This window comes from Furipterus horrens, unplaced genomic scaffold, assembly GCF_987537825.1.
Source record: "Furipterus horrens unplaced genomic scaffold, mFurHor1.1.pri manual_scaffold_3, whole genome shotgun sequence".
Classification (NCBI taxonomy): domain Eukaryota; kingdom Metazoa; phylum Chordata; class Mammalia; order Chiroptera; family Furipteridae; genus Furipterus; species Furipterus horrens.
Window position 1 is genome coordinate 5128291 of NW_028327173.1, and position 23240 is coordinate 5151530.

General features: G+C 57.3%; 1 protein-coding gene and 1 pseudogene across 3 annotated transcripts in view; one reads left to right on the forward strand and one right to left on the reverse strand.

The window, feature by feature from the left end:
• The window catches only part of SPSB1 (splA/ryanodine receptor domain and SOCS box containing 1), a 62005-nt gene that overhangs the window by 5380 nt on the left and 33385 nt on the right, over positions 1 to 23240 (forward strand). The window contains exon 1 of one of the 3 annotated variants that reach the window (XM_090268542.1): positions 8786 to 9022. The exons of 1 other annotated variant lie outside the window; for it this stretch is intronic. The gene's annotated coding sequence lies outside the window, so the exon portion shown is untranslated. Of the gene's footprint in view, positions 1 to 8785; positions 9023 to 10571; positions 10594 to 23240 lie in introns of those variants that run through there. One more of the 3 variants, XM_090268544.1, reaches the window with a different exon arrangement.
• LOC150014143 (E3 ubiquitin-protein ligase RNF115 pseudogene) lies at positions 17637 to 18600 on the reverse strand (annotated as a pseudogene).

Consider the following 23240-nt stretch of genomic DNA (forward strand, 5'->3'; position numbering starts at 1 on the left):
TATGCCATCACGACTCGAGGTCCCTCGGGGGAGCGGGGTCACCTGTGACTGGCTTGTCTCACTCGGCACGGCGTCCCTGGGCTCACCGCGCTGTGGCGTGAGTCAGTGTCCTTCCTTTTTTCAGCCTGGGGGATGTTCCACAGTGTGGATGGACCATGTTTAGTTCCTGCGTCCCTCTACCCATGGCCACTCGGTCTCTGGTTTTTTATCGCACTCCCTGAGTTATGGGTCCCAGGGAAGGGCCTCAGTGTGTGCCTTGGGGTACCTGTGGGGTTGAAGGAGCTCTGATGGCTGGCTTTATGGGCCCTGAGGGGACTGGCCCTCTGCATAGGCCAGTACCCAGAGATGAGCTGAGGCTGCCGGGGGAGCTGTAGGAGGAGGGGCGGGGGGCCAGCGCTCACGCGAGAAGACCCAGGCTTCTGGCTTCAAGTGGCCAGAGCAGCCAAAGTCCAGCCTCATGCCCAGGGCCACATACCACCTGGTGCCACTCCCCCACTTCCTGCCGCTTCCAGGTCTTTCCAGCAGCTCCTGGCGGGCACCACAGCCGCCAACATTCACAGCACTTTTTCGCTGGCATCTGTTCACTAGCTCTGCTGCTTTGGTGCCTTTGCCCCCCACCCACCCCCCAACCTTCTGCTTAGAGAGCTCGCCCCACCCCCAAACCCTCCTGCTTCTGCTGAGCCTCCTGGCCCTTCCCGACCGCCCCCCCCAGCTCCAGTCCCCAGAATCCATGTGCTGTGACCCCTAACTCGGCCTCCTGTACAGACCTCCTGCCCTGTACACTTCGTGCCACCTGTGTCTGCCTGGACGGCCTGCAAGGGCTTCTCCCCTGACTTTCAACAACGGAGCTCCTCACGTCTCCCCTCCTCCCAAACCCACTTGCTCCTGTGTTCCTGTCGCGCGTAGAGAGTCAGTCACCCAAGCCAGACACACACTCACCCCCTCGGGGCCCCGTGGGAGCTGGCCATTGTCCCACTGGACTGCAGGCTTCAAGGGAGCAGGACCAGGACACGTGGATCTTGTTCATCACCATCCCCTGTGTCAGTGCACACAGCAGGCTCCTGTCGGGTACTCACTGGGCAGCTGAGCGCAGCCAGGGCCCGTAGCGTGGCGGCTCTGAACAGGGCTTGGAGGGGCCGGGGCTCAGAGGACGCACCCGCACTTTCAGGCTGGGTGGCCCAGTCAGTCACAAACTTCCCTTCAGGCCTCGGCCTGCTTGACCATGCGGAGTGGCCGCCGCCCCACGGGGTGGCCGTGAGGTTGCAGGGAGGTGCGCTGGCCACCTGCATGGCGTGCTGGGGCGGGGGTGGGGGGTGGCACCTCCCTCCTGGAACCTGACTGCCAAGTGTTCATGTCCCAGACCAGAGTTTCCCCCGTGGCCCCGCGGAAGGTCAGGAACTCCAAGACAAGGCTCCTCTCGTGCGCTATCATTGGGCCGCTTGTCACTTACTCTGTCACGCAAACATGTATTGAGCACCTACTGTATGCAGCCAATTTGCTGGGGCTGAGAATACAAAGGATGGAGGGGGTCCCCCTCCGTCTCTGTGTAGCTGGGGAGACACAGGCTCTGGGATGGCAGTACTCAGGGCATTATGCGGATGGTGACAGGCAGAAGGTGAGGGACAGAGGCAGGTGGGTGTTCCTCGGGGGGGAAGGAGGAGGAGGTGGAAAGTGAGCATGGGCTAGTGTGGGACTGGAGTGGGGCTGAGTGAGGGCAGCAACGCAGGAGGATGGCAGGGGTGGATGTGTGGAGAGGGGCCGGGCCCCAGGGGGTGCTCCTTGGGGGGACCTCTGGCCTGGACTTCTTAGGCACCGGCTGAGGGCCTCTGGGGCAATTCCTCTTTCTTGTGGACCGTCTTCTCCGCTCGGCCTTAGGTGCATGGGCCTCCCTGGTGGTAGATGCTGCTTCCTGCAGTGTTTGCTTGGCCTGTTTTCATTGTAAATAACCAGGTTTTGACCTGGGTGAGCATGGGCCAAGCAGAGTGGTGGGGGAAGGAGGGGAGGGGGGGAGGGGGAGAACTTGTCCTCCTGCAGGATTAATGGGATCTATGGGGCCAAGGACAGTCAGAAGTGGCCCCAGGTTTGTGAGGAAATGGTGATGCCCCAGCAGACATGGGCTCAGTGTCTCAGAGGAGACTCTTAACTCTAGGAGGTCTGTTAATATTCTTAATATGCCACGTGCTCTGTGACATTGGCTGGTCGTGGGTGGTTTTTAAACACTGTGGTGAATTCCACATAACATAAAATGAACTGTTTTAAAGCAAACGATTCCGTTCGGCCTGCAGTGGTTGCCTCTGTACTGAAACCTACAGACTTTGTTCTCTTGTTGTTATTCCGTAAACAATACAGTGTAACAACTATTCACACAGTGCTTGCATCGTATTAGGTACTATGAGGGATCTAGAGGTGATTTAAAGCGTACGGGAGAATTGCGTGTGTTCTGTGCAAACCTGCGTTATTTTATGTAAGGAACTTGAGCACCTTGGTCTTGGGCACCCACAAGGACAGCGGGAACCAGCCCTCTGCAGACGCGGAGGGATGACTGGACAGTCATGGTGTCCTGCAACCGCTTCGATCTCATTCCAAAACATGTGCATCACCCCAAAAGGAAACCCTGTACCCCCTAAGCTGTCACTCCCCACACCCCTCCCCAGTCTGCGCTCAGTCCACGGGGTTGACTACCCTGAACATGTCCTGTGAAGGGAGTCGCCCGCCGTGACCCTTGGTGCCTGGCTTCTGATTCCAGGGTCTCGTAGAGGGAAGCTGGCTTTCCCTTCCTGGCTCACTTGCAGGCCACTTGCAGGTGGGGACAGCTGGATTCAGGCAGCTCGTCTAAAGCGCTCCCCTGGAGCTGCAGACACCGCCTTTCACTCATCGTCATCGTCACCCAAGACTCGGCCCCTGTTGTCTGTCTTGCAGTTGCAATCTTGCGCGTTGTTTTAACTTTTTTTCCCCAGCGATCTTTTAAAAATGAACACTTGGCGGTGTCAGCTGTCCTGCTTAAAGCTCACCTGTAGTGACCATAGCTCTCAGGGTAAATTCCCAAACCTGTGACACGACCTTCAGGGTGTGACCTCGTCCCAAGCTCACTGTGTGTGGCACCCCTGCCATCTCGAGCAGGGATGCTCTGTGTCTCCTCACGGACCAGCCCTGAGCCAGGGGTCTGGAACTTCTGGAGCAGCTCTCCCAGGCCACCCAGAGGTGGGGCTATTTCCAGGTTTGCTCTCTGATTGTGTGGCATTAGCTGGTCAGGTTTTCTTCTCCTTTTCTCCCAGTGTTTTCTGAGACCAGTCAGGCTCTGAAGGGTGTGGATTGTCTGTGTTACTTGAAGTGTGACCCAGAGCTTCCTGCCAGTCCCAAAGGAGTGACGTCCTAACCAGTGTCAACCAGTCATCGTGCTGGTTGCTCTCTGCCCACTCTTGATGTCACCAGCACTCTGGCAGGGAGTGCGTCCTGGCCCGGGGACCCCCCAGATCCATGGGACCGGGACTGTGGGCTGGGGAACAGTGTGTATGAAGGAGACCGGTGGGTCATCCTAGGCAGGCGAGAAGACAGGAGCTGTCACCACTGAGGAACACTGGCCCCTGGTCGTCGGAGTCCCCTCCCACTCTTGGGCTAGCGTTGAGTTCAGGGTGTCTCCACTCCCCGCTGCTCTGAGTACGATTCTGCCAGAAATAGTCTCAACCGTGATCGAATGCCCGCCGTGTGCCCAGCCCAGGGCTCACGCTGTCGGTGGGCTTCCCGTCCTTCTGACAGCCCAGGGAGACAACTGTGACCTTGCTGCTCATGGATGAGGAAAACAAGCTTCAGGGGCGTTTTCTAAGTGGCCGGAGGTGACACAGCAACATGGGTGATGTGTCGTTGGCCTGATCCCACAACCCGTGTTCTTTCTACTATGAACATCGAACACAGTGGCATTATTGGGCACTTACTGCTTACCAGGCAGCGGCAAGCAGTGTAGGCCCTTGAGAGTCAGTGATGGAGCAGGTGGAGTCGATAGGAGAGCGCACTGCCAGGAGCGCAGGGTGGTGTCACTCTTCCAGAGGGTTTGTTCTAGGTTGGGGGTCTTTGTGATGGGAGAGACCCCAGGGAGGAGGGACTGGCCATGGTGAGAAGGATCACAGGAAGGCTGCGGTATGGCCGGGGGGCTTGAATGCCAGGCCCAGGGCTTGTCAGTGGGTACAGGGGAACCTGGCATCCCTCTCCTACCTCATTCACCCCAAAAGTTGCTCCTAAGTGGTGTGGGTACCCCAGGAGTTTGTGTCTCCATCTGCCTGGGCCTCCCTGGTTAAACACTCTGGCTCTCTCCCTTAGCAGGCCCAGTTCAGTGCCCTGGGCCGTTTGCCTGGACAGCAGATCTGTGACCATCCATGCACTTGGCGACTTGGCTGCAGGTGCGACCGAGGCTGGGGTTCCTGGCTGTGGCTCTGACTCATTCCAGGGGCAGGGGGAGCTGGCGGTGTTCATGATGCTCCTGCACCCACTTCGGGAAGGCCTTGCAGGAAAGGGGCCACGTTGGCGGGTCGGTCCCAAGGAGCCTCAAGCGACCCCGAGGTTGAACAGGATTCTGAGGATGCTGGGTTTCGTGCACGGCGAGTTCTTGAGGACACCTCTGTGGGTTTCTGGGGAAGGAGCCTCCGGCCACGTCAGGAAGACCTGGGAGTCATTACTCTCAGGGTGGGGGTGGGGGCTTTGTGAGGGTTCATGCTTCTCCCAGGCTCTTCTCAGTTTGGAGATTTTAAGAAGCTGTAATGAGAAAGGCCATCTCACGTTTGTGAAGCTTAGAAAATTGTCCAAAGGGGCAACGCTAGTACGAAATGTGTTCTAATTATATTAAATTATATGTCAGGGTCCCCTTCATGAAACTTCCTATCTTTGGAGAAATGTGATGTTCAAAACCGTAGGGTTTCCCCCTCCTTCCATTGGCGCCCTTCCTAGTGGGTCCCTTCTGAACCGTTTTGTAGACCCAGGTCCCTTCCCCCGCGCCTGCCCTCCAGGGTCCCAGAAAGCCCAGTGCCCTCTATCAACTCACACTCAGGGGTGTCTAGACAGCTCAGGGTAGAGGTGTTTTTTTTCTTTTTTTTTTAATTCCTTCGTCATTCAGCCACTATTCCGTGAATGCCCGCTCTGTCTGGCCCGTCCCGGTGCCCGCACTGAGACGCCCAGACAGCCCCGACCCGGGAGGCCACCATGTCTGAGCTGAGTCCTGAGCCATGGCTGGGGTTCCTCTGGTCCCCCACCCCCGCCAGGAGTGTCTCACCACCGCTGAGGTTTTGCTTTGCTGTAGTGTTTACATGTATTTTTTTGGTGGAAAATTTTGAGCACATGGGAGAGCTGAGACCGGTGTGGTGGGCCCCGCGTCTTCATCAGCCTGCGCCATGGTGAACAGGCCTCGCCGTCTCCTCAAGGCACACGACAGCCTCTGTTCTGGAAAGATCGGGGCTTAGGGATGGCATCCAAGTCCCAGAAAAGGTCAGCTGGGGCTCTTGTGCTCTGGGGGTTTAAAACCATGTTCTGGTTTCCAGAGCAGTCTAAGTTTGATCTTATTTATTTGTTTTCTGAGGGGCGTAGAATTCTGTACAAGGCTTAATTTGGGGGAAAACAGTCAAACTGCTAAAAGTAAGTTTTTGGGGTCGCTTTCCTAGAGGCAGACTGGGGGGTGGTCTTCTCCTGTCCCCCCCCCCCCCCCCCCCCCCCCCGCCTCTGCCTTCTCCCCAGAATGCTTCAGTACTCGGCAGGGATCGATAAACGTCAATACCAGGGTAAACCGGAAGCACCCAGGATGGTTCTGCCAGAGCCGCTGGGTGTCGGGCGCCACGTGGCTTTATCCACCAGGTTTTGGAGTGCAGGATGTGATCCGTGCTTTCTTCCTGGGAAGGAGGGTTTGGAGCATCCGTGGGGAATTTTCTGCTGGAACTGAACCACACTTCAGTCCCCACCAGATAAAATAGCTGCATTTAGACCCAGCAGAATCTCTGAGGCCAGAGAGTCAGGAAGCCCTGAGGCTGATGGACCCTCAGTGTGACCAAGTGTTTGTCTTGGTGTTACTGTTTCCCCTGAATTTTTTATAACAAAGCAGGTAGCACCCGACCTTTGTGGACGGGGCGGCTGTGGGATGCCCTCTAGGAGGTTCCGAGCACACACAGCAGGAGCTAAGGTACGGTTTGTTTCTAGCAGTGTGAAGTCGCAGGCCACCCCTTGCAGGTGTCCCCCTGGATGATTTTTATTAACTGTGCGCAGCCCGGCAGCCATCACACCACCTGGACCGCATCTCTTCCCAGTCCTTAGGCATGCTGTCTGTGCCGGCGAGGCCGGGCAGGGAGTGCCGCTCTCCGAGGCCCGGGAGCGCTGGTCGCCATGCAGGCACGTGTGGTCATAGAGGGTTCTGGGTGAGCAGCTCCCAGGCTGCATTTTGTGAGGGTTGCACCGTCCCGCACCTTGTCCTCCTCACGCTGAAGCAGGACAGTTTGGGGAAGCGTCTACTAAAGGCAGCGCAGGTGAAGGGTGTTGAGTTAAGGTGACCAGTGGCAGTGCGTGCCGATCATCCCAAGCTGGGCCCAAGGCCATGTGTCCCTGGAGCACCTGTGCACCGGGGACACCTTTTCCTCCTGGGTTCAGACCCATCTGCCCTCTCTGTGTGCTGGCACTGTTCCCGGCACTTCCCACTTACTTATCGCTGCCGAGAATTCTGCTGAGTGCGGTCCATGATGCCCATTTTACAGATGGGAAAACTGAAGCCCAAAAGGCAAATAGCTGGCCTGGGATCACCCGGCCAAGACGTTAAGCTGGACACAGACCCAGCCTGGGCCCCGAGTCACTGCTCCATATGACCTCTGAGGTTGACGAGGCTCGTGATCTGGTGAGGATGGGGATGGGTCCAAAGGCAGCAGTCACTGGGCCACTGCACAGGTAAGTTATGTGATGCAGGTGTGCCCGGAGGCTATGGGGGGATGTGCCCCTGCGGGGTCTTGGTGGCCGGCCCTCAGCAGGCGCCCTGTGGAGGCTGAATGAACCAGGTGTCATCGTAGAGGCAAGGAGAGTGGAGGTTCTGAATCTTGTGTCTTTCCCTTCGGCAGCGACCAAGACAACGTGAGAATGTTCTCAAGTGTCCACCTGACGTTTTCAGTATCTCTGCTGGGCTGTGCGGAGATATGGCTGCGTCCTCAGGACCCTGCCCCTCCGGCCCCCCAGTAAACCAAACAAAGGGCTCCCCGTTCTGCGAGCAGCCGTCCTGGACCCTCCTGAAGGGGCGTCTGGACTCCCAGTGCCCACCTTCTGTGTGTCTAGAGGGGGAGACCCAGAGAAAGCGGGGGGTGGGGGGGTAGAGTCAGAGACATGAAGGGCAGGACCCCGACACCTGCCTCTGCTCTTTGTCTAGTGAACCACATAAAGAATTTCAGAAAATTACTGCTTCATTGCGGGGTTTCCTTCAGCCAGAGCCAGGTGTAGGTCTTCTTAGGTCGTCTTTTTTCCGCAAGAAAAATAAGCCTGAAGTGTCAGACTTTAATTACCTTCCCAAGGGACACTTCCTGTGAATATTTCGAGGGAAAAGTGGCTAATGTCATGCTCCTAAATAAAATTAGGGTTTTTAACTGGGTCACAAACTTGTATGCCCTGAGGGGCCGGGAAGAAGGTGCAAATGAGCCGCTTGTGGGAGGCTATAGGGCAGGGGGAGGACTGTGCCCAAGTGGAATCGAATGCCCTGTGTGAAGGAGTGGTGGCCTCTCTTACCTGGAGGAGTGGCGTCCAGTACGCTAATAGCGTCTGTTTCTTTTTCCCCCTAAGAGAAGCCAGGAATCCAGATTTTTTAAAAAAATGTGGGAGAATAACTTTGTGGGATTTTTTTGTTTGCTTGAAAAGAAACAACACAGAATAAAATGTCTGTGCCCTATATATACAGATGAGAAGGCCAAGGCCAAGGAGCCCAGTGGGGTCCCAAAGCTCGGGGCTGAGGGCGCTGGAGTGTGACCTGTACCTGCTGACACCTGGCCTGGGCTACTTCCTGCCTCCCCATGCTGTGTCCTGGGGAAAGCAGGAGGGCTGGGGACCAACTCAGCCAATTCCACTGCATCGTGGGGGACAGAGCTCTGGGGCGGGGAGCCCTAAGATGGTCCCACGTGCCCATCTTAGCTTCCTTGTGAAAGTCAGCATCCGTGGCTGCCCGTTGGGTGCCAGGGCCCAGAGCTTTGTGTGGGTGTCTCTGGTGACCCTGACAAGGCACCTGGAAGGCTCTGGTACCCCCATCTCCCAGATGAAGAAACCGAGGCTCAGAGGATCAACTAAGTGGGTGGTGTGGATTTATTTGAACGAGGGTCAGATTCCTGAGCCAGGGCTTTTAAACCGTTGTCTGTCGTGACCGGGGCACCTAGTCAGATGCACTCTTCACCCTTGGCCAAAAAACAGGCGATGCCACTCCTTTTGCTCCGTGCCCAGGGCACCCTCTGCAGTGAGTGTGGGGGTCCCGACCACTCCACACCCCTCTACAGCCAGGCAGCTCCACCTACAGAGGGGCCGCTCCTCTGCTCATAATCTTGCTGACTAATTCTCTTTGCAAACGGTTCAGTTTCACATGCTCGAGTTTCCAGTAACTACGTGGGTGGATTTGTTTCATTTAAGGGGAAAACAAAACAAAACATGGAGGGGGTTTTCTTTCCCGAGAAGAGGACTCACCAATTATGGGTTTTAGTGCGTGCGGCTCCAGGCACCCTGGTACACAGTTCCGCAGCCAGCAGGGCCTCTTGGCAGGCAGTCTCCGAGGTGGAAATCGCTTAGTCATTTATAAGTGGGGACCCAGTGCAGGAGGTCAGGGAGGTGCAGCGGCCACCAGGTCCTGCAGAGGGAACCGTGACCCTGTGCTCTTCCCTCCTCAGCCTTGCCCAGCAGGGCAGGGGAGGGGGAGCTTGGGGGAAGAGGAGGGTGCCCGTGAGACAAGCCAGCCTCATCTCCCCTGGGCTCGCTCACCTCCCAGGGGACCTGAGCTGGGAAGAAGACACTTCCCTGCTGGCCGGCCGGCCTGCTGCAGGTGAGTTGGAGATGGTGGTGCATCCAGGCAGTCAGATTCTGCTGGGGCGGGGGTGAGAGGCAGCCTCCAGGGCCCAGCGGAGGGCTGTGTGTGGGGGGGGGTATGTGCATGTGTGTGCATGTGCGTGTGTTCCCACAGAGGCTCGGCCAGGTGGTGTGAGCACGCTGGTGTGGGTGGGCACTGGCCCAACAGAGCAGACTTTGGTGTTGGCATCTGGCGGGGTCTTGGGGCCTCTGGATGCCATGCATCTGGATGTGAGGTGGGGGGGGGCAGGGGGGCATCATGGCGGTCACTCATTACCAACACGTCTGGGAGTATGTGGGTGTCTTAGAGCCCATGCGCCCCCTTCAGAGCCCAGCAGGCGGTCTGCTGTGTGCAGCCTCTGGTCCGTGGGTTTCTTCTCTGGAGGAGGCCACCCTGGAAGCCGTGTTTAGTCTGGGTGTGACGGCTGGAGCAGTTACAAGCCTGGCTGGGGAGGCTGATGGAGGTGGCTGGAGTGTAGCACTGGTACTTCCTACCTCTGTGACCCGGGTCTCACTTCCCCATCTGTGAACTGGGGGTGGGTAGGAGTACCTCATGGATGGAAGGGGTTGATGTGGGGTGAACTGTCCAGAGCAGTTGTCCCACAACTGGGATCTGAGGCCTGAGGTAGAGTAGGGCCTCACCTTCCATTTTCCTTCCTGCTCAGAGGAGGGAGTATTTCTTGGAATTTATAATCCTTAATCCTGGCCTTGGAGAGCTTGCTTCCTGTACTTTCTGGAAGGGAAGAGAGCACATGGTAAAATCTCAAACAAGACCATTTTAGGCAGAGGGTAATAGAAGCAATGAGAGAGAATTGGCATTCTGGGGGATTTTGATGAAGATAAGGGTTTATGCTCAGCCGGTGAATCCAGGAAGACTTCCTGGAAGAGGTGACATTGAAGCTGGACCTTTGGATATGTAAGAACTAGAGGGGGAGGAGGACTTGATGAGATCTGTCACCAATCGAAGGGCATGTGTGTACGCAAGACCGCCAGGTGTTTAGATGGTACCTGGCATGTAGTAAGCACTTAATAAAGGTCATCATAAAAATCAATATGACTCCAGGATTTTCAGTTTAGTTATCTGGGAAGAGAGAGGGGGGGGGGGGGGGAGAGCGTGTGTGTGTGTGAGACAGAGATTTTTCAGGCCACCAGGTGGGAAAAGATAGTTTCAAAGTTTTGCGCAACGGATTTCCTGTGGTGAGGGAACCAATTTGTTTTTCTTTCTTTTTCTTTTGAGCTGCGCAGCTCTTCGGTCTCCTTGGGTGGCACTTTTCATTCTTTGACCTTCCGTTGGTTCCACATGTTTGCAAGAGCTTCTGTGTGCCAGGCTCCGTCCTGCTCTGGTGGCCTTGTGGGGCATACAGCAAACAAGGACACGGGCGAAGACCTAAGGGGCATCCTGGCCCTGTCACTGGCGCTGTGGGCTTGTAAGGCCATGTTCTTCTGGAACTCCCTGGTGCCCGGAGCCTGCCCTGGAGTGCCTCTGACTCTGGTCCCAGTGGGAGCCTGGGGAAGCGGCTGGACAGCCTGGGACCCTTGATGAGCCAGGTGGGGACCACAGGAAGCAGCTGTACTCACCCTCCCTTTCCGGGCAGGTCAGGGAAATGTGGCGTTGGTTCTGGAAGCTCGGTCTGGGAAGGATGGCATGTCCTGTGGCCTGATGATGAAGGGGGCTGTGGGGTCTGGGCTGACAGCGGGTGAGGGGTGAAGGTGGACCTGGGCACCCAAGATGTACCCCTAGCTCCTCAACCGGAACGTCCTCAGGCCTCAGCTGCCACCTGCACTCTGGTCCCTCTCCGGTCTGCACTCTCTCTGCTGTCTGTCCCCTCTGGCCTCCGACTCTTTGCTGCTTCTCCCTGGCACTGTCGGCCCTGCCCTAGGCCCAGCCTCTTCAGGCTACGGTGTGGGGGGTGGAGAGGGGAACAGGAGGGGAACGAGGGCAGCATTCTTTGCCTGTGGCCCACAAGGCCTTCCTGCCATGTTCTTCTTTGTCCCCAAGGCCACTGCTACCTCCACTCTCAGGCTCCCAATGTCCGGAGGACCATGAGTTTGGTTTCTGGCTTCTGACTTGGATCCCGGACCGTTACTTGGCCTCTTTGAGCCTCAGTTCCCACATCTATGAAACGGACACGAGACTCATGTGGTAGTACAAGAGGAGAGGCCAGCCGCAGCGAGGAGGACGGTCCCGGGGCCCCGCTGCTCCGCCCCTTCTTGGGACGCGGGACCGCTGCTGCCCCCTCTGAAATCCAATGCGGACGTCGCGGGTCAGGGGCTTGGTGAAGCATGGCTGTCGTTGAGAAAGGAGGAGCCCTGACCATGGAGCAGCTGCAGGTGTCCCCCTGGAGCAAGGAGAGCGGGACGCAGGGGCCAGGAAGGGGCAGAGGGGGAATTGGGTTGAGGTGGCGGGGGTGATGGATTTTAGCCCAGGCATGGCCAGTGTGGCGTGGGTGGGGGCCGTTGGTAAGGCCACGTCTTGAAGGATAGAGCTTCCAAGCACTGTCCAGCCTGGCGGCTAGAGACAGGACAGCCCACTGTGAGCTCCTGCGTCCGCACCCGCTGGTCCTTGGGTGGGAAGCTGCTTCCTGCCTTTCCTGTCTGCAAGCAACCAGCCCTAACCCTTCTGGGAGGACCCTGGCTGGGCCTGGCCCGGGGCCAGCCAGCCACCTGCCTTCCTGATTCTGGGGTCAGAGGCAGGACACGCTCCTCACAAGAGAGGAAGGGGATTCATACTTTCAAGCCCGTTGAGTGCAGTGATGTTGTTGTGGTGGCCAGATGTACTTGCTCAGGACAGGGCCACAGTCCCTTGCCAGGGGCTCCAGACGTCCAGGCCAGTGTCTGCTTCTCAGTGTTGCTGGTCCCCACCCCCAACTTAGGTTTCTCTTTGCCTCCTTCTTAAATTTTCACGGCAGAATTTCCTTCTGCAATTATCTCCTGCGCACCCACTGTGTGCCAGCCTTGTTCCAGGATGAGGGGTCGCTGCAAGAATAAGACAGGCTGGGGGTGAGAATGAACCCCTGCGATCTCTGGGCCAGACCACCCTCTGTGTGGCAGGTGTCTCTGTCTGTCTGCCACCTGCAACACCGCCTCCCTCCCCACCCCAGCCAGATGGCTTTGCCCTCCTCTTGCCTTTCCTCCCCCTGTGCTGCCTCCTTTGTATGCAGAAGTGGGGTGTCCCTGCCCCCGTTTTGCTGAGGTGTTTTATACGCAGTGGGTTTGCTCAGTGTTTGTAAGTTATCCCTTGGTACTTGGGGGAAGCACGTACCCCACCTGTTCTGTTTGGCAAGTATTTCAGGCAGTGGAGCAGGAAAAACAGATTCACCCCACATCACTGAGGGAAATGTGGAGCTGGGCCAATTCCCATGCTCAGTGCCTGGCGGGGGGCTGGTAAGGAATCAGGGAGATGTGCTGGGAGTCGCTGAAACACCCTCCGGGACAGACACCTCGGTTATCACTGTCCGGTCCTGGTGCCCGTCAAGCACAGTGGCCGGGACACGCGCGGGCTCCGTGAGGACTTGGTGAATGAGTGAATGAATGAATGAGCCAGCCTACTCCTGGCGATGGAACAGTTAGCATCTTTGATCCACTCACCTCATATCCCGTGGTGGTCGGTTGACTGTCTGTCTCCGTGAGGACAGGGGCTCCGTCTGCCTGGTCTGGCAGCCCCTGAGCCTAGGGCAGTGCCTGGCACACAGTGGGACTGAAGCAGCCCATCGTTCTTCAGCCATCACGACCTCGGCTTGAGGGTCTGACCGCATTCCTGGTGACTACGCCCCCACGGAGGCCGAGCGGGACCTCCCGCTGGAAGATGACCTGGAGGTTGGGCTCTGCGCCCCTTGTTTCCTTGTGGGGGACTTTTCATTTTCATCACTGGCATTTTGGAAGCTGGTTTTAGTGGGATGGGATTATGGGAAAAGTTGGTGTGACCGGGAGAGGTCTCCCCTAGGCTCCAGCTGGAAGACCTTCCCCCCATTTTAACATCGGCATCTTGCTTCTCCCCTCCTCTGATCCTGTCCCTGAATCCCTGGGGTGTGGGCCACCTGCCAGGCCAAGGCCACGGGACTGCGGGTGAAAAAGGTGGCGGTGGAATTACGGTGCTGGAAACGACCCTGCTTCCCTCCGGACCTCCTCCCCCCGCCCCCCCCAAGATGACAAAAGCTCTTAAACCTTAGTTTAGTCTGCAGAGCTTCACAAGCGGGGGGCCGTAAGCATTTACATTCCTTGGGCTCAGTGGGTTCTTTTGTGTCGCATTTCTGGGCTAATGGTGCGTGCAGCGTGAAGCCAGGACCCGTTACAAAGGAAGCCTGTGTGGGGGGTGAAATCCCACATGTCCTGGATGGCCCAGTGGGCTCCAAGCACCAGGACCCGTTCTCGGGAGAGGGCAGACCCCATGCCACCTCATCTAAACTTGTCCTGACCTGTCCGTTATCACCTCAGTACCCAGAGAGAGGTGCTCAGCAGTTTGCCTTTGCGGGCCTTTAGTGAACACTTACTATTCAGCCGGAAATGAGGGCAAGAGTCGCTCAGGAAGCTTGTGAACCAGGGAGGGAGGCAGACCGGGGCAGGTCATGAAAGCTGCCCTTCATCACGTCTGAGACCCGTCCAGGGGAGAGTCACCGCCGTTTTACTAAATTGCCTCAATTGTCACCGTAACGCACCGTTGACTCCAGGAAGTTAAGATGTGACTCAAGCTGCGTTCGAAGAGACAGGACGGGGGCAAGGGGACTGGCCTAGGCATCGTCAGGTTCCCGGGAGAGGTTCGTTCAGCCCCAGCGGGCACCTGGGGGAGTTTGGGGGCAGAGTAGGGCTGGGGTGTGCAGCAGCAACAGCAAGGTCGATGCCAATGGGCACCGTTGGCCAAAGGCCCGCCACGCGGCCTCCTTCTGGGCTCTAGCTGTCCATTTCCACGCTACAGCCCCTCACTCTGGGGGGAGCAGCCGCGGAGTGTGTCTTACAGACAGACGGGCAGAGGCCGTCCCAGGTAACTCACACCCGAAAATAGCACTGGGCAGGGCTCCATGCCTGCTCTCCCCAAGCCCCCACCCTGTGAGGGCCTCTAGGGGCCCTTTATTAAGGATCCCAATCCCCAGGGCTGAGGCCCTGGGGCTCAAGCTTCTTCTGTCTCGGACTCACCCCCACAGTTTCTCTTTAAAGAGGACTCACCATAAATAGGTAGCATGATGTGTGTGCACCGGTGTCATCTCCCCTTAAAACCACCCCTGGGAGACAGATACGGTCATTGTCCTCATTTTGCAGACAGGAAAACTGAACCCCCCTTCCCCCCCCACCCCCCAAGTCTCCAGTCATAGCCAGGGGAAAGGTCAGAGCTGGGATCTGAACCCACGGTGGTGAGCTCCAAAGCCGGAGCCTGCCTCTTACATTCACAGGTTTTCGAGTCTCGATTGCTGGTCCCCCCCAGTTTGTATCGTGACTTGACCTGTTGGCCAGCAGGAGTTAACAGTCCTGACCTGCTGGTTGACTGAGAAGGGGGCTCTGAATAAGGCCCAGCGTGCAGAGGGCTCCTCGGAGCTGACTGAGAAGCGGTGTGCTTGCCGGGGCAGGCGGAACCGCCTCTGGGTCCGCAGGGCTGAGAACTGGCAGAACATTCGGGAGGGTCAGAAGAGCCAGTGCAAAGTGGCTAGGGCTGGAGTACGTTCCGTGCTGCTGCGGCCACTCTGACGGTCAGCAGGGGGCTGAGGTGCAGCGGAGGGGCCCCCTGGGATGGAGGGGAGCACCGCGCTGGACCATCAGACACCTCAGCACCCCCAGCCCCCCGTCCCTTTGTTGTCTGGCTGCATCAGACGTCTGGGCTTGCAGGGAGGTTCCTGAATGGGCTTTGGGAAGAGGTCACTCCCTTCCCGTGCTGCCGGCACTGACCCACATGTGACCTTCCCTGCGGTGACAGTGTCTGGCTGTCACTCTTTGATGCTGACTGTGGAGGGGCAGTCAGTGTCTGGGAGCAGGGTGGCCGCCCCTCCCCTGCTCTGGCCTTCAGCGACTGGTCCTGCCAGCCACTCCTCCTTCCCTGTGCCATCTTGGAAAGGGGAAATCCACGTTCCTGACCCTCCGTCTGAGCATCTGACCTTGTCCCCTCCATGGATTGCCTTGTCTGGGCTGGCGGCTTTGACTGTCTAGATGAGACAGACTAATTCCTGCTGGCCCAGAGCTGAGGGGGGCTGGCGGCTGGACTTGGCCCCGCTCCGGCCCCCCAGCCCCTGTGCCTGACACTCAGCAGCGGATGTTTCTTCCACAGAATCACTGGGGTTTTCCGTTTCTCCCACGGCTGGTTTGGGGACTTGTGCCCTCAGGGCCTGTTGGCAGAGATCACAGTGGATCTCGGAACATTCGGTATAGCCCGGGTGCCAAGACTGATGCTGAAGGTGCCCAGAATTCAGTGCTGGGCCGCGTTGCCCCTCACCAGGCCTAGAGCCCTGTCTGCAGTGGGGGGCTTCATCTTTAGCCTCATGAAACCCACACGTACACAAAGCAGAGCAGGGAGAACACCAGGCCCATCTTACTACAAGGAGGTGGTTTCCAGATGCCCCCAGTGTCTGCAGGCCTCCTGGGCCTCCTGGGCCTCAGAGAGACGGTGCCACGTCCACGCCGCTGACACCCGCAGCTGGGCTCTGGGCTCTGGGGACCTGCTTCCTGCTGAGATGCCCGCAGGTGGCAGGCATTGTGCCCATGGGCCTGTGACACCGTGGGACTGTGGGCCTCCCCTCCCCCTCAGACCCTTCCTCCTGGTGGCCCGTGGGAAATCAGGGGGACTTTTTGTGCAAGAAGAAGGAGGACACAGACTCCAAAGAGGGGGTTCCATGCATGCTTGGCCGCCTGGAATCAAGCTCCCATCCCTCCTGGGCATCCTGGTTGCTCCCTTTGGCCCCAATCCCAGTCGTGGTTGTTTCCATTTCCTTTTTCCTGGTTTTTTTAGGCCTTTTCTGTGTGCCAAAGGGACCAAACTTCTGATGAGCGATCAAACGTTCACACTTCTTTAAGAATTTACTATCATTTTTATTGCATTTTTCCATTACCACATATCCCCCTTATAACCCCTCCCCCTTACAATCACCACACTGTCGTCCACGTCCATGGGTCCTTTTTCCTTTTGGCTCAGTCCCTTCACCCCTTAAACCCCCCCCCACCCCCCCGCCAGCTGTCACCTGCTCTGCAGCTATGAGTCTGTCTCTGTTTGGCTTCTTCGTTCCGTTTGTTCATTGGATTCCACACATGAGTAAAATCACGTGGTATTTTTCTTTCTCTGACTGCTTATTTCACTCAGCATAATATTCTCCAGGTCCATCCATACCACTGCAAAGGGTAAAATTTCCTTCTTTTTTACGGCCGAGTAGAATTCCGTTGTATAAATATTTCGTAGTTTTACCCACTCATCTACTGATGGACACTTGGGTTGCTGCCATATCTTGGCGATTGTAAATAACGCTGCAGTGAACATGGGGTGCTTGTGTTGTTTCAAATTAGTGTTTTGGGTTTCTTCCGATATATTCCTAGAAGTAGGATCGCAGGATCAAAAGGCAGATCCATATTTAATTTATTGAGGTATCTCCACACTGCTTCCCATAGTGGCCGCACCAGTCTGCATTCCCACCAGCAGTGCAGAAAGGTTCCCCTTTCTCCGCGTCCTCGCCGGCACTTGTTTGCTGATTTGTTGATGGTAGTCATTCAGAGCAGCGTGAGGTGATATCTCACTGTGGTTTTAATTTCCATCTCTCTGATGGTCAGTGACATTGAGCATCTTTTCATATGTCTGTTGGCCATGTGTACATCCCTTGCGGAGAGGTGTCTATTCAGGTCCTTTGCCCATTTTTTAATTGGGTTGTTTGTTTGTATGGTGTTGAGTGTTATAAGTTCTTTATAAATTTGGGCTGTCAAGCCCCCATCAGATGTACCCACAGTTTACGATCTCACTTCACTCCCTCCCCCACCGCCTCCATCAGCCTCCAGCCAACAGAACCTAATGCCCCGAACAGGGAGATGCTCTTGGAGCCTTGGAAGGCCTCGTCTGGGACTCTCCCTGTCCTTTCAGCCGGGTGAGGCCAAGCACAGCAGCAGAGCCAACACCTGCTTCGAGCTCCTGGAGCTGCTGATGACGTGCAGGACGCTGATGGCACCTAGCAGAGGCTGCTTTGCCCTGACTGTCCTGCTAGCAGCTGTGGGCCTCCAGCTTGGTGGTGAGGACCACCCCCCCCACCCCCCCACCCCCAGTCCCCAGAGCCGAGACAGCCATCAGGAGAACCTTAGATTCATGAGAAGGGATGAATCCGATGATTTTTTTTTTCTAGTGGGGAAGGAAAGGGCTCACTCTTCTTGACACTGTGATCCTCGGCCAGGACCTACCAAACGTGGCAGAGAAGACGTGTGGCAACGCAGAGAGAGAAGGCTGTGCTCAAGTGTTTGGAATCAGATCGGAATGACACCGCTGTCCCTCCTGGCGGGTGGACTGCAGATCTTGGGACATCTTAGGCTCCATATCACATGAGCAAATTCAGCATATATTATTTGTTTTTGTTTTGATACAATTTACAGCTGTGGTTAAGATGACTGCCACCGCCCTGGCTCAGATGTGGTCTTGAGCTTCAGAAAGTCCATCGGTTATGTAGCTGGCTGTCACTGCTGAATCTGTGGCTTGCACAGGCCTTGGAGTTCTGGGTTTGCCAAGTAGAGTCCTCACCATTTAAACCCTTCCTACACATAGGACGTGTGTCGTGCCGCTCCCACCACCGCACAACACACTTGCTGTGGAGGAAGTGGTTGCCGGGTAACTGCGGGACTTCCTCTTCACCCAAGTAATCTTTGCGTACTGGACACTCTACACCCGTATCAACTTGTTCCTGAGTTACTGTCCCTGTTGGGAGAGATGCAATCTTTGCCTTGTCAGCTGGGGGAGGCCCCGTGTTCCCCAGTTGTCCTGAAAGCTGGGTTACAATGGTGTCAGGCCTTGTTTGACCCCAGGCCTAGTCCCCAGGGCTGGCATGCAGCATCCCGCTCCAGGTAAAAGGGCGTGGGGATCCACCAGGTACTGCAGGATTTGCAAAAAAAGAACCCTGCAAAGATCTGTTGTCTTACTCCTTCCATCGCTTGGGGATCTGTCAGGATGCGTATACTTCCGTGCAATCTGTGTCTCCGAGTCATTGGCAGCCAAGGAAGCCGACTTGGTCCCCAGAAGTCCATGTGAGTTTCGTGTCTCTCATCAGCTCTATTACCTTGGTCCAGTGGGTTGCTGCTCAGAAATGATCTAAAACCTCATCTAATCATCACGCAGCCCACATTGCGCTGGAACTCTGCAAAGGGTGTTGATGTGCTGTTGTTCACCCAGCTGCCGCCACCCCGTAAAAAACGGTAGTTTGGGGCTGACCTCGCCCTTGCAAAAGTGGCAGATCTGTACGGGCCGCTGGTGGCACCTGCGCCTGTTGGGTCACTGAGGCCTCCGCCATTGTTCTCTTCCGCCGTGGCAGTCCGAGAGGGTGGCTGCCCACACCTCGCTGAGCCGTTGCCTCCCGCCTCTGCCACCGCGTCAGTCACGTGAGCCAGCCTTGACATTTCTCTCAATAAGCTGACACGTCTGGTGCTGCTGGAATGGGCTGCATGGGCAGCACTTTGTTCTTCTCACCTGGGCAGGCAGGCGCATAGTAGGACTCATAATGATTCGTTGCATCGATGAATTGCCCCTTAATTAGCTGTTGTCACATCAGTCACCTGCCACTTCGAATCCCTTGCTCAGCGCATAGTAGGTCCTCTGTGAGGTTTTGGTAGGAAGTATGGGGTGCATGTCCCTTGCTGTCTTCTGTGGTGTCTCTTTGTGCCCAGCCTCAGTAGGGCTGGCTGGAGGGGCTTGGGTCCTGGACGCTGTGCACTTGACCGGGAGGCCAGCCCAGCCAGTGGGGACGGAGCAAACGCAAGACAAAGGCCTGGTTGTGCCTGCGGAGAAAACCCAAACCTGGGTTTCCCTGAGGCTGAAACGGCCCGGCCGCCTCGTTCCCATAAAGGGAACCTTGTGTGGCTCCCAGCGGGGGGAGGAGGTGCCCAGACTCTGCCTGGGAACAGGCCTGACTGCTTCAGAGTCACAGCTCACAGAGATGATAACTCCTGTGACCCCTGACCTCTTAGATAGAGCTGACACCCGGCCAGACGGTCATGTTTGGGACAAGTCTGCTGTGTGTGTCTCGGGGCCAGCATTGTCTGATCCAGACCAGACACATTGTTTCTTGGAAAACCTAGTGGGTGGGGGCGGCAGAGACAGGCTGTGATGGGAGGGGCCTCACGGGTGGGTCTGTGCCAGGCAGGCAGTGGGGGGGTGGGGGTGGGGGCGGGACCCCAGCGCTCAGCACATAGCCGCTGATGGAGCCGCCTCGGCTCCTGCTGCTGACTCGGGGTTTTCCAGGGAAGAGCGACCGGGGCTGGTGGAGGGGAGGGGCTGGCTGCCCCCTGCTCTCTGGACACTGGCCTGCCTGACACACTGGGGACAGTTTGGGGTGTGTAGGAGTGAGCTCTGACCACGCTCAAGGACTGAATTTTCAAGGAACAAGGACCTGGGGAGGCACACACAGGTATTGAGAGGACACAGCGTGGAGGCATCTAAATGACACTGCAGAGAGGTCAGGACGGCTTTCCGGAGGGAACTCGAGTCCAGGGTCAGAGTCTCCGTGGGAAACCGCCTGAGAAGGAAGCCAGGAGTTCCACGTGGGAGAAACAGGAGAAGCAAAAAAGTGAAGTCTAAAAGCTTGGCCCCGAGTCAGGTAGGACTTTTCCAGTTGTCCGGGACAGACAGCCAAATCCAAATGGCCTTAGCAAGCGACTGGTCTGCTGAGCTGTATGCAGCTAAAGGTGGAGGGCTTCAGGCACGGCTGGATCCAGAGGCTCAGACTCCAGCATTGGCAGTGGCCTCTCTATTTAAGCATCTTCTTGCCTTGTTTTTGTCCTCCTCAGAAGGCCACTAAAGCAGAAGTCCCAGGGTGGGCTCTGGCTGGCCTGTGTACGCACTGTCACAGGGGTGGGGGACGCCCTGATGCAGTGGACTGAGGTGTGTACCCGCTGCCCCCAGAGCCAGGACAGAGTAGGACCACAGCCCGGGGCCAGGAGTGGAGAGAGCGAGACCTCCAACTCAGAAGCAGGGCGCATCACCTGAACAAAGACGCCAGGTGCTGGGCAAGCAGCCACACGCCCATCCACCACCCCCAGCTTGTTAGGGGCACTCTGCCACTGTCCCCTGGTTTTGCATGGTGTGCCGGGAAGGGCACTGGGGGGTGAGGCCAGAAAGGTAGTCAGAGGCAGGTCATAAAGTGCTTTAATATGCGAGACTTGATCCTGGTGTGATTGGACGGGGCCTGGCCCTGAGCAGGTCTGCGTCCAGCCAGCTGCAGGGTGTAGGAAAGTCTTCACAGCAGGAGTCCAGGTGACTATGAGGGTACGTGTATTAAAGCCGGGGACAGGGAAACAAGGAAGGGCCTAGCATAGAAGAAGCAACAGGAGAGCCCGAGCTGGGCTGCCTGAGCTCCCGGGGCAGTCAGAGAAAAGGGGGCCATGGGGACAGGTTCAGGGGATTGTCCTGGGACAAGCTGCCAGCTGCCCAGTGCCTTAGAGTTTAGGAGACGCCTGCCTGTGGGGAAAGAAGTGGGGGAAGAAGCAGGGAAAGGAAAGGGCTCCCCAGACGGAGAGAGCACCTGCTGGGTCCTTTGTGTTGGGCTTTTATCTCTTTCCTGGATGCAGGAATATTAACGGAGGTGTCAGGGGAGTGTCTCAGCAGAATATTTATCAGTCCTCCAGGTGTGCCTGTCAGGGTCACGGTCTCTGCTGATGGGTCAGTGACGGGGCTGGGGGTCCTTAGTCCTTGCATTGCTGCTTTTCTGGGCCTGGAACTGAAAGCAGTGGAGGCCTAGGTGTTATCTCCAGGGAGGAAAGGCCAGGGGAGGGGAGGTCACCCTGGGGGTGAGGCCCTTGTCCCAGTTTTGCCCTCTGCCCTGGCGACCCTTCTGCCCTGGACCATATGCACTGGCTGTCAGTTGCTCGGCCACTGTGTTCAGCTGTCTGTCTAGTGTTTTTATTCCACTCACCAAGGAATTTTCCTAGCTTCTTACTATCCTGTCTCAGTTGTCCCTGAGGTGGCCCTGTGACATTGGCCCATAGTAGGCACGCAGTGAGCTGGCCAGGGCCACCTGCGTGTTTCACGAACGTCCACCGGACAGTTTTAAGCAGTCACCACTTGAGAAGGCTCTGTGTGGAGGCCGGCGGGGAGGGTGGGGACAGCGAGGACCCCGGGAGGGCTCGGCACAGAGCCGGGCACCGCCCTCCGCGGCCCCCCCCCCCCCCCAGGCCCGCACGCTGTCTGCGATGCCCCTCTCCCTACAGGGCCGTCTGGACAAATTTGGGTGGCGGAGTGGAAGCCTATCATTAGCTTTGCCCCTGGCACCCTCTCTCGTCTTATCCAGAGAGCTGTTTCGTTCACTACTTCCCTCTTTTAGCTGCCGGCTAAGGCTTGTGGCGGACGAGCAGGGTGTGTTTCTAAAAGCAGCCAGTCGCCGGCAGGGAACTGCCTTTCACTTGGGTGGCCCCGTGTCCCGGCCGGGTACAAAGCTCGCCGCGGTCGCATTTCTTTTTTTTTTTTCCTCCATCAACACTCCAAGGGAGCTGTATTTGGGTCCTCTTGTCTGCCCTGGCTCATCCCAGGGGCAGAGAAGACGCTACAAGGAGGCTGGAGTCCGTGAGGTCGCCCTCAGTCCTCTGTGCCTCCTGGGGTCTATCCCCTTTCCCCAGGTGTGCCTGGGCAGGCAACTGGCATCGGAGGGGTCAGGTGGCATGTCCTCCGTGACCTCTACGGGGCTGAGCTCACCCTTCCCTCCCTCGGTTGTCTGGGCCTTGGGTGTGTGTGAGATGTCTCGGGTAGGGAAGCATCTCCCTGTGGCACTGCTGGAGGAGACCCGGGGTAGTCCCAGCGCCGCTCATGTCCCTTTTTGGAGCCTGTTCCTCTATCCCATGCCGTGGGGGCCACCAGGCGTCCCCTGTGGAAACACTCAGAGCCGCCTGAAGTGCCCACAGGAAGTCAGTGGGTGGTGCCTCAGTGGCTGGGAAGGTGAGATGGGACCTTGACCCCGCCCCCGCGTGGGTCACTGAGAGCCTGTGGCCCAATGTTCTCCCTGGCGGGTAGGCTGCCTGGGCGGACCGGAGTGAGGGCTGGAGGGCCCAGTGCGGGAACTGGGGGGTGGTCTGAACCCCTGGAAGGAGGGCCCAGGGCAGGAACTGGGGGGTGGTCTGAACCCTTGGAAGGCACCCACTGGGTAGGGGCACCCTGGCTCCCCCACCCCCTCTCCATCCTGTCACCAGCATCTTCCCTCCCACTCTCCTGGCAGAAGCCGTCACCCACCAGCTATTTCCAAGGGGCTTTCCTCTCCATTGCTTTCTCGTCTGGGTTGGTTTACTTTGAAAGATGTAGTACTCTGAGTCAAAGCACAGAAATCCCCCTGCCTGGCCCTGGTATTTGCTGCTGGGGAGCAGCTAGCGCCTTCTCTGGGGGGGTCCCTAATCCTTCCCTTCCTGCCTGCTGCCAGGTAGGGGGGACTCCTGGGTCTCGAGGCCCCAGCCTCCCCCCATCCCTGTGTTTTCTGGGGCATTGCTCAGGGCGGGGCTTCAGGGTGATTCCTGGCCCTTAATAACTCCTCTGTGGCCATTGGAAAAGAGACGGGCACCGTGCCCACGTCCCGCGCGTGTTTCTAAGACGGTCCGCTGCGCAGTACAGGACTTTGGGGGGTACACGTTTGAAAGTTTGCTAATTGGGTGCATAATCAAAAAGGCTGGTAGCTGCTGTCAATGAGGCTGTGGTTTGTGAAGGGAACGGGCATCCGGGGCTCCAGGGATGTCTGGCCGCGGGCGGAGCGCAGGTGTGGAGGGAGGAGGGCTGGGGCGTGGGAGGGCAGACAGCAGGTCTGACACTCCCTGTGCCTTGGGTGGAGTTTGGGGGAGAGGTTTGACCCTGTTTCTTCATTGGTTGGCAAAACTTTCTAAGATTTAGAACACAAATCAGCTAACTCTCAAGGGCCAGGGAGCAAATGTTCAGGCTTCATGAACCATACGACCTCTGTCGCAGCCACCTGACCGCTGGTGTAGCAAGTGAGAGAGAATGCCGGAGACAGTACGTGAACAAGCGGGCAGGGCTGCGTGCCAATAAAACTTTATTGACAAATACAGGC